The sequence below is a fragment of the Pieris brassicae genome, chromosome 5 (genome assembly GCF_905147105.1).
Source record: "Pieris brassicae chromosome 5, ilPieBrab1.1, whole genome shotgun sequence".
Lineage (NCBI taxonomy): Eukaryota > Metazoa > Arthropoda > Insecta > Lepidoptera > Pieridae > Pieris > Pieris brassicae.
Window position 1 is genome coordinate 10077124 of NC_059669.1, and position 7017 is coordinate 10084140.

The 7017-nt window shown below is 33.3% G+C and overlaps 1 long non-coding RNA gene across 2 annotated transcripts; it reads left to right on the forward strand.

Moving 5' to 3' along the window:
• The first annotated feature begins 3632 nt into the window (after positions 1-3632).
• Positions 3633-4932, forward strand: LOC123710036. 2 transcript variants are annotated; one of them, XR_006753785.1, is made up of 3 exons: positions 3633-3727; positions 3814-4018; positions 4711-4932. It is a non-coding gene; the product is annotated as an uncharacterized LOC123710036 (long non-coding RNA). The 2 variants fall into 2 exon arrangements; XR_006753786.1 differs by having other exon boundaries at positions 3633-3708.
• Positions 4933-7017: the final 2085 nt, after the last annotated feature.

The window sequence follows — 7017 nt, forward strand, 5'->3', positions numbered from 1 at the left end:
AACCACCTTAGGAATGCGAGTTGTATGCTTTAGCCGACACTGTTCTCGGGTTTTTGTAGTGGCTAATTAGCAAAACGGACTATAAAGGGGCCTTTACACGGACTTCACTTTTAATGAAATATTGGCTACATCATTGCCAACTATATCCCGAAAATTCAAAATACATTTTAATGCAGTACATGGTTGAAAATTGTATATCTCGGCAATCTTTCTGTAACAGTATATAGCTCATTGTTTTGTCTTGACACGGTCTTCCCTGTAAAGAAATCCATGTAGGATTGGTATTAGTACCTATGGCTGCAATGGGAGACGAACGCAAAAGGGACGCACTAAAGCAAGACAGCAATAATATGGCCATGAAATATTGTAGTAATTTCGATTGCGACCGTTCCGACAATACGGCTGGGACACTAAACATTCATCGGACTTACAGAAAATATATGGCAATATATCCTGGCCATACTAAAAATATTGCATAGACAAGCTGTAAATGCTGACTACCGGCCACAATCTTGCAGCTATACATTTTCTTGAAAAATGGCATGTCTAAGTGCCGCTTAAATGCTAACACTATTATATTGATATAAATATAGTATTTATCTATACCGTTGCCTAGTAACTGAATTAATCTGTTCATGTACTAAAGTTTCATGAAATAATAGTATCCAAATTCCAGTTTATAATACAGAAAAGGTAAGAAATTTTTAATAATTAAATTGTGTTATCTTTTGTCATTATATCATTTTTATTCGAGCTTCAGTGGGTCGTGCAAACACCGATGTTAATCTTTGTTTATCGTAAACACCCGACGTCGAAGCTACCAAAATGGGACACGCAAGCCTACGGCTTATCTTATTATGTTTTGTCAATATTTACGAAATGATGATAAATTCCATAATCCATAATAGGGCAGACATATTTTGCTACCAGACCTTTGACCTCACCTTGACCTTTGACAACACTCCTCTCTACGGAAAATATAACCTTTTAAACTTACAGTATTCAAAACCTGTATAGAAATATTTGAATCCTATTCCAACTAAACGTTTCTGCGCCAAACGGCGTGTTTATTATTTCACCTTCAAGTCCACTTTATTAAATATATTAAGGTGAATTTGCAGCTGAAGTTTCTTTTAAAACATTTATATATTACATAATTATACAAAAAAATTGATTCAAAAGCGAACGGAGATTCAAGACCTCTTCAACTAAAACATATACCTTTTCTCAAGCGCAGAATTTTTGAATCAAGAGAATTTTCAACAAGCAATGGTCTTGTTGCTCGTTCAAAACTGATGTGAACCCACCGACACTCCGTCTTTTGCTGGCCTTATATGAATCGCTACGGTCTTTTCTTGACTCTAAGTGATGTTGGTTCGGAAATATCAACAAGGTTCTACGTGGTAAAACGCTTAGTTGTGACGCATATCGAGGTGATACGGGTGGAATTTTGTAACACATAACATAACATTTATTACTAACGAAACACAAAATAATAATCAAAAAAGAAAATAACAAAAAAATATGGAAAGAAAAAAAGGAATGAGGTATATTGTAAGTGAGTAATGTGCTGTAGTAGTAACTGGCCCTGGCTCAGAATTATGTCACGTCACGACACGTCTGCTCCACAGCGCTGGTCATTCTGCCATAGACCACAACAGATAGTTTGCGCCTCAGCCGGAAAAAGAGTAAATGTAATGTAGTGTCAAATATGTTTTTTGTTTAAGTTATAAAAAATATGTAAAGGTTTGTTGTCTAACGTCTTACTGGTTAAAAAATCAGTCTTTGTCAGTCTTCATAAAATCAGCAATACAATTGATGTATGTGATCTTATTGTTTTTGTAATCAATCTTGCTCCAACTTCTTGGAAGTTTGGAAAACTTAGATTGCTTTTGTTAAGATGTTTCAGGACTCATTTTTGTAACCATTTCTTTGATTAATATTTCTGTAGGTAATCCTAACAAACAATTCTCAACAAATATATCTGTTCGTATCGTAATACATACATTCAATAATATTTATTTATTTTATGATGGTAGACCTTCAGATACCAGTGCCTCTCTCGTATCATCCACTTTCATGACATTTACCATTCATGCACGTCGGTTTTGGAAACTTTTAACTTGTTCCTTCTCTGATCCTGGATTTGGTCCAGGTATGTACGATAAGTCCTTCGGAACCATTTTGGTTTAAATAACTTTTAAACTACATTATATCATTTTGCTAAAGGACGTCCCGTGCGAAGCTCGCCGAAAATGTAAGTTCTTCATCACTCGAACTCAGTACGCCAACACGAGTAGAATATGGAGGTGCATGAACCCAGAGATATTTATCACGGCGCGAACTTCAATATTATTGTTTATTAAGAACACGTTCCGATACGACGTAAACAAATGACTTCGATTTTTAAAAAAACAAAAGAGTATTGATTGTATTATTCTATATAATTTATAGTCTAGGCTATACCTGACAGTATTTATTTTTATCTTTCCAAGGAGAGTGTTTCACATCATCGCTATTGTATTGAAGACTATTTCTAATAAGAATATTTATACAGGCACTATTAAGGGGAAGATACTCCCTTCTTGTGATCTATATGTTCCACTTATCACTGTTTAGCACTTAATGCGTGCAATTATTTATTGACTATTTCGTAAGGTTCCTTTTCAATCTACTCAGTTGGTGGAGCCGCCGTGGTGTCAAGAAGTTGAAAAGTCTCGACACGTGATGGTGAAGCCTTCGTTCGTGACTTCCAGTAATCTTTTCCATTTGGTATTAGATTTCATTAATGAAAGTCGTTATTACGAACCTATCAGAGATCGTTGACTATTAAAATAATAAATAAATAAATCTTAATTCAGGACAAAAATATGTTTGTGGCAAAATTTATGTAACGGTAATACTACGATACCGTTTAACAATTTGTTCGTGGTATTTTTACGTTTGTTTGCACCATGTGCATGAATAAAACAATTTTTTAAGAAAAAGTAGTCTAGGTGTTAATCATCTAATCAAAAAAAAGTCTTATAAGACCCTAAGTACGTGTATGGATGTGTGCGCGTATAATATACTCTGTATTTGTTAGTGGGGCTGAGAGTTAAGCGTGCGCTTTGTCTATGTTAGTCTTTGAAGTACTGTCCGTTTTAGTCTAATCGATTATTGGATTCCTTTTTTTTATTATACTGACACGCGACAGCCGAACCAGCGCATATTATATCACCGAAGGAAGGGAGCATCCTTGATATAGCTTCCGGATACCCAGGCCCACACAGTATCATTAAATGTATCTTACAAATATAAATTGCGAATGAAGCCATTGGCTTATTAAATAAGATTGTTAGAAGGTCAAAATGACTTGTAAAGCTTGGAATTTTCTTTTAAAATACGGCCATATATCTATTATAAATATTTTTACAGATCGCCTAATTATAAAAAGTGGAAAGAAGTACCGTGTTACCATAGTTACAATTTAAGGCGAACTAGTCGCATAACTCAGTAAGTCAACAAACCAATCTAGCATAAACCACAGGAATTTACGACTATTTCGCTATCTTTCAACTGAATCCAAAATAACCTTCAATATGTCAATTTCACGCCTGCTACCTTCGAATGAGAATAGAAATCGATTTTACTGTATCGTGTTGATTGCTTTCATATTAATCGTGATAAATTTAATATAACATATAGAAAAGTGATCCTTTTGTACAGGTCAATCTTTGGGTTTTGGGTGGGTTTTCCGGTAAAATTATTGGCGGCTTGTTAGTCGCCAATAATTTTTAAATTTAATTTCCTGATTCGGTCGGTTTTTTATAGATTGGGCATACGAGGAGGAGGCTCACCTGTTAAGTCACACCGACACCCTTGGCTCTCTCAATGCCAGAGGCCTTACAAGTGCGTTGCCAGCCCTTTAAGAATTGTTACGCTCTTTTTTGAAGGACCCTAAATCGAAATGGTTCGGAAATACTTAGTAAAAAACGCTCCGTTTCGAACGATGGACGTCGTGATACAGGTGGACTGGGTAATACATTAATTCTGAAAATAATTATTCTAAAACATAAAATTTTAGAAGTTTAATCATTTCATGAACAAAGGAACAAAACAAGCTTAGAATTCATTGGAGAGCTATCAGAAACAATGTTTGTCTGTTTATATCGAGACCGTGTTAAACATTTTCAGTCTGAATATTTTCAGTCACGTGGATACTGATCTGTGGTATTGGAAAGTCTACTAAGTCAGACCATAGATATATTTTTGTTAATATATAAGATTTTTTTTTTATTTTAATTAGTTTCTATCAGATTATTAGATATACACATTTATAATCAAATCAATATCCATATTTTACTTTCCAACGAATATATATCTAATACATTTTTTAATTCGTAAAATAATTTACGTAGAATGACCGACATTAGTAAATTTAAAAATACTCATTTACAAATGGGTAATGAAATAATTTTTTTGGTCGAACCGGGAATTTTAAGCTTGATTATTATAAATTGTTACAAATGAAACAAAAATTCAAAATGCAAAGCTTTCATCTTTAGTATGAGAGAAGATATTTTTTTATAGAAATGCAGTGTCTTAGAACTTCCATATATACAATATTTGCTGTAGTTTTGTTTTGACAGCAAAATAATTTCATGATTTGGATTTCCGACTCGTGATATGAGATACAATTTGACTATGGGTAAAACATTCTTTTTGCAGATTTTTTGTTGTATCATGATCAGCGCACGCGATTACAGATTTTTGATGGATAATTTTTTCACACCTTGGTTTAAAATCAAGGTTATTGCCTTTATTAAGGAAGGAAAGGAAATTTTGGAAGGTATATATTGCGTATGTCAGTCAGTGAAGATGCAGCTTTCTAATGAAATTATTTAAACAACTGTTAAAAAACTGTCTAATAAATCGTTTGCTTTGCAATGATACTGAAATTCACTAATCCATCTTGTACACGCAATTTATATTAATTGGATGATATTAATCTAAACTTATTGTTATATCTGTAATTGTAGAAAATGTAATTACTACGTTGTGCCGACAAAAGTACTTCATACAAACTTTGTATTTATTACCAATTAATTAACAACATTTAACAAACTGGGTGGCTAATAATAAAATATACATATAAATAGTAATTTAAAATATTAATTATTATTTGCTGTTTCAAATTTCAGGTTTCTTTAGTTTAATTTTTTTTTTAATATATTTTGTCTGTAAATGTACTTAGTTGTTTTCTGTTACATATATATTGTTAATCTATGTAATCTGTTTTGGCTTTCTGTATTGACTAAGTCTTTTGTTTTGTAATGTGTATGTTAGCTGTAAGAACACCAGTAAATAATAAATAAATAAATAATGCTTAGGCCATTAGTATGATAGAGTGAACCTGTGGCAGAAATAAAACAGATGAAACATTGGGCCTTTTAAAAATATTTCTTTAAAAATGAAGATTGAATCAGTCACAACAAAATTCACATTATTATTGTCACTACATTCTTCCTTGTACTTATTGTTTTTCGTTAAACTTTGTAAACCAGCATCAAAGTTGTGGTGTGCCAACGCCATAGTGACAGTTCGAAGAGTTTTGTTTCGAGTTCAACGCCACTGTTAGTGAACTGAAAGTGGAACTAAGTATACTCACAGTCAACAGGCTAAGCAAGTAATGAAACGTCGTCACTGCAAGTCATCTGCCTAGCTGTTCGCTCAGGCCGAATATATTTCAGGCCACTAGTTACAGGCGCTGTTTACTTAAGAGGCCAGTCTCTTGATTGAACGGTTAATTAAGCTAGTTGCCTGCGACTGATATATAATGGAAACCTTTATTTGAACACCTTCAATTTGAGGAGAGATTTTACCGTTTCAATGGGATTAACATTAAGTGTTTGACAGTTACGAAACCCATGAACTACATACAAAATGTATTGTAATTATTTTTTTAATAGTCAATTTTAAATTTTTTGTATATTGTATTTGCTATTCGGAACGGATAAATACAACCAAGAAATGGCTATTCTCGATTATAGTGTATTCTAAGTTTGAACAAATCCGACTTTGTTTTGTATATTAAAAAGATTATATTTAATTTACTATTTTTGGGTCTATTTCGATAAACAAAAGTTTTCCAACAAACTTTATAATTATATTGTCAGTTGTCAAATGATAACGTGAAAATAATTTATGAGGTTGCGTGATGAACATTCATTAACTTGTTTTTCCATTCCGCAGTTTAAAAATATGAATTTAATAATTAAGCTTAATTTAAGTAAGCTGAAAATTAGCTGAAATAAGCACAAATATGAAACATTTGGGAGCTGAAACTATAAATGTTTAGCGATGTCATAGTGTTTATGGATGTGACTCACAATCCTGAGGTTGTGTTCTAACCAGGCTGTGTATCAATGGATTTGCCTTACGTAAGCGACTTACATTTTGTTTTGTGGTGAAAACGAAAAAAACCGACAAGGCTTAAATTACGTAAGCTTATCGCTGAGTCTCGCCTCTCAATGTACATAAAGATCGGACGTTAAGGCAGAATACAGACCGCATCACCTTAACGTCCGTCGTTCCACATCTAAGCGTTTCTTCATCTCCGAAACAATTCGACTTGGGGTCCTTTGAGATAAGAGCATACCAATTGTTAAAAGGCCGAAAACGCACTTACGAGTGATCGGGTTAACCCTCTGTTATATATAAAAGATGTAACATTTGGTCCAGTTCCATAGATCATTTTTAATTGTGACAAACTTTAGTTGAAATCATCGGAGCATGGTAGTGTACGTTATCATATTTTCCTGTACTGTGAAGAAATAAGCGACTTGCTGCCCCAACCTTATTATGTAAAAAAGCACTTAGGAAACTATGAGCCACTTTCCTAGAAGTTATAGATCACTGCTGTGTAATGCTTTCAAGTGGAAGGTGATTAAATTCTAAAGGCAAGGTGCCTTTATAGCGTAGAGGAGAATTTAGACCATAGTTTTGATAACATTTATAAATAACTTAACGGTTAAA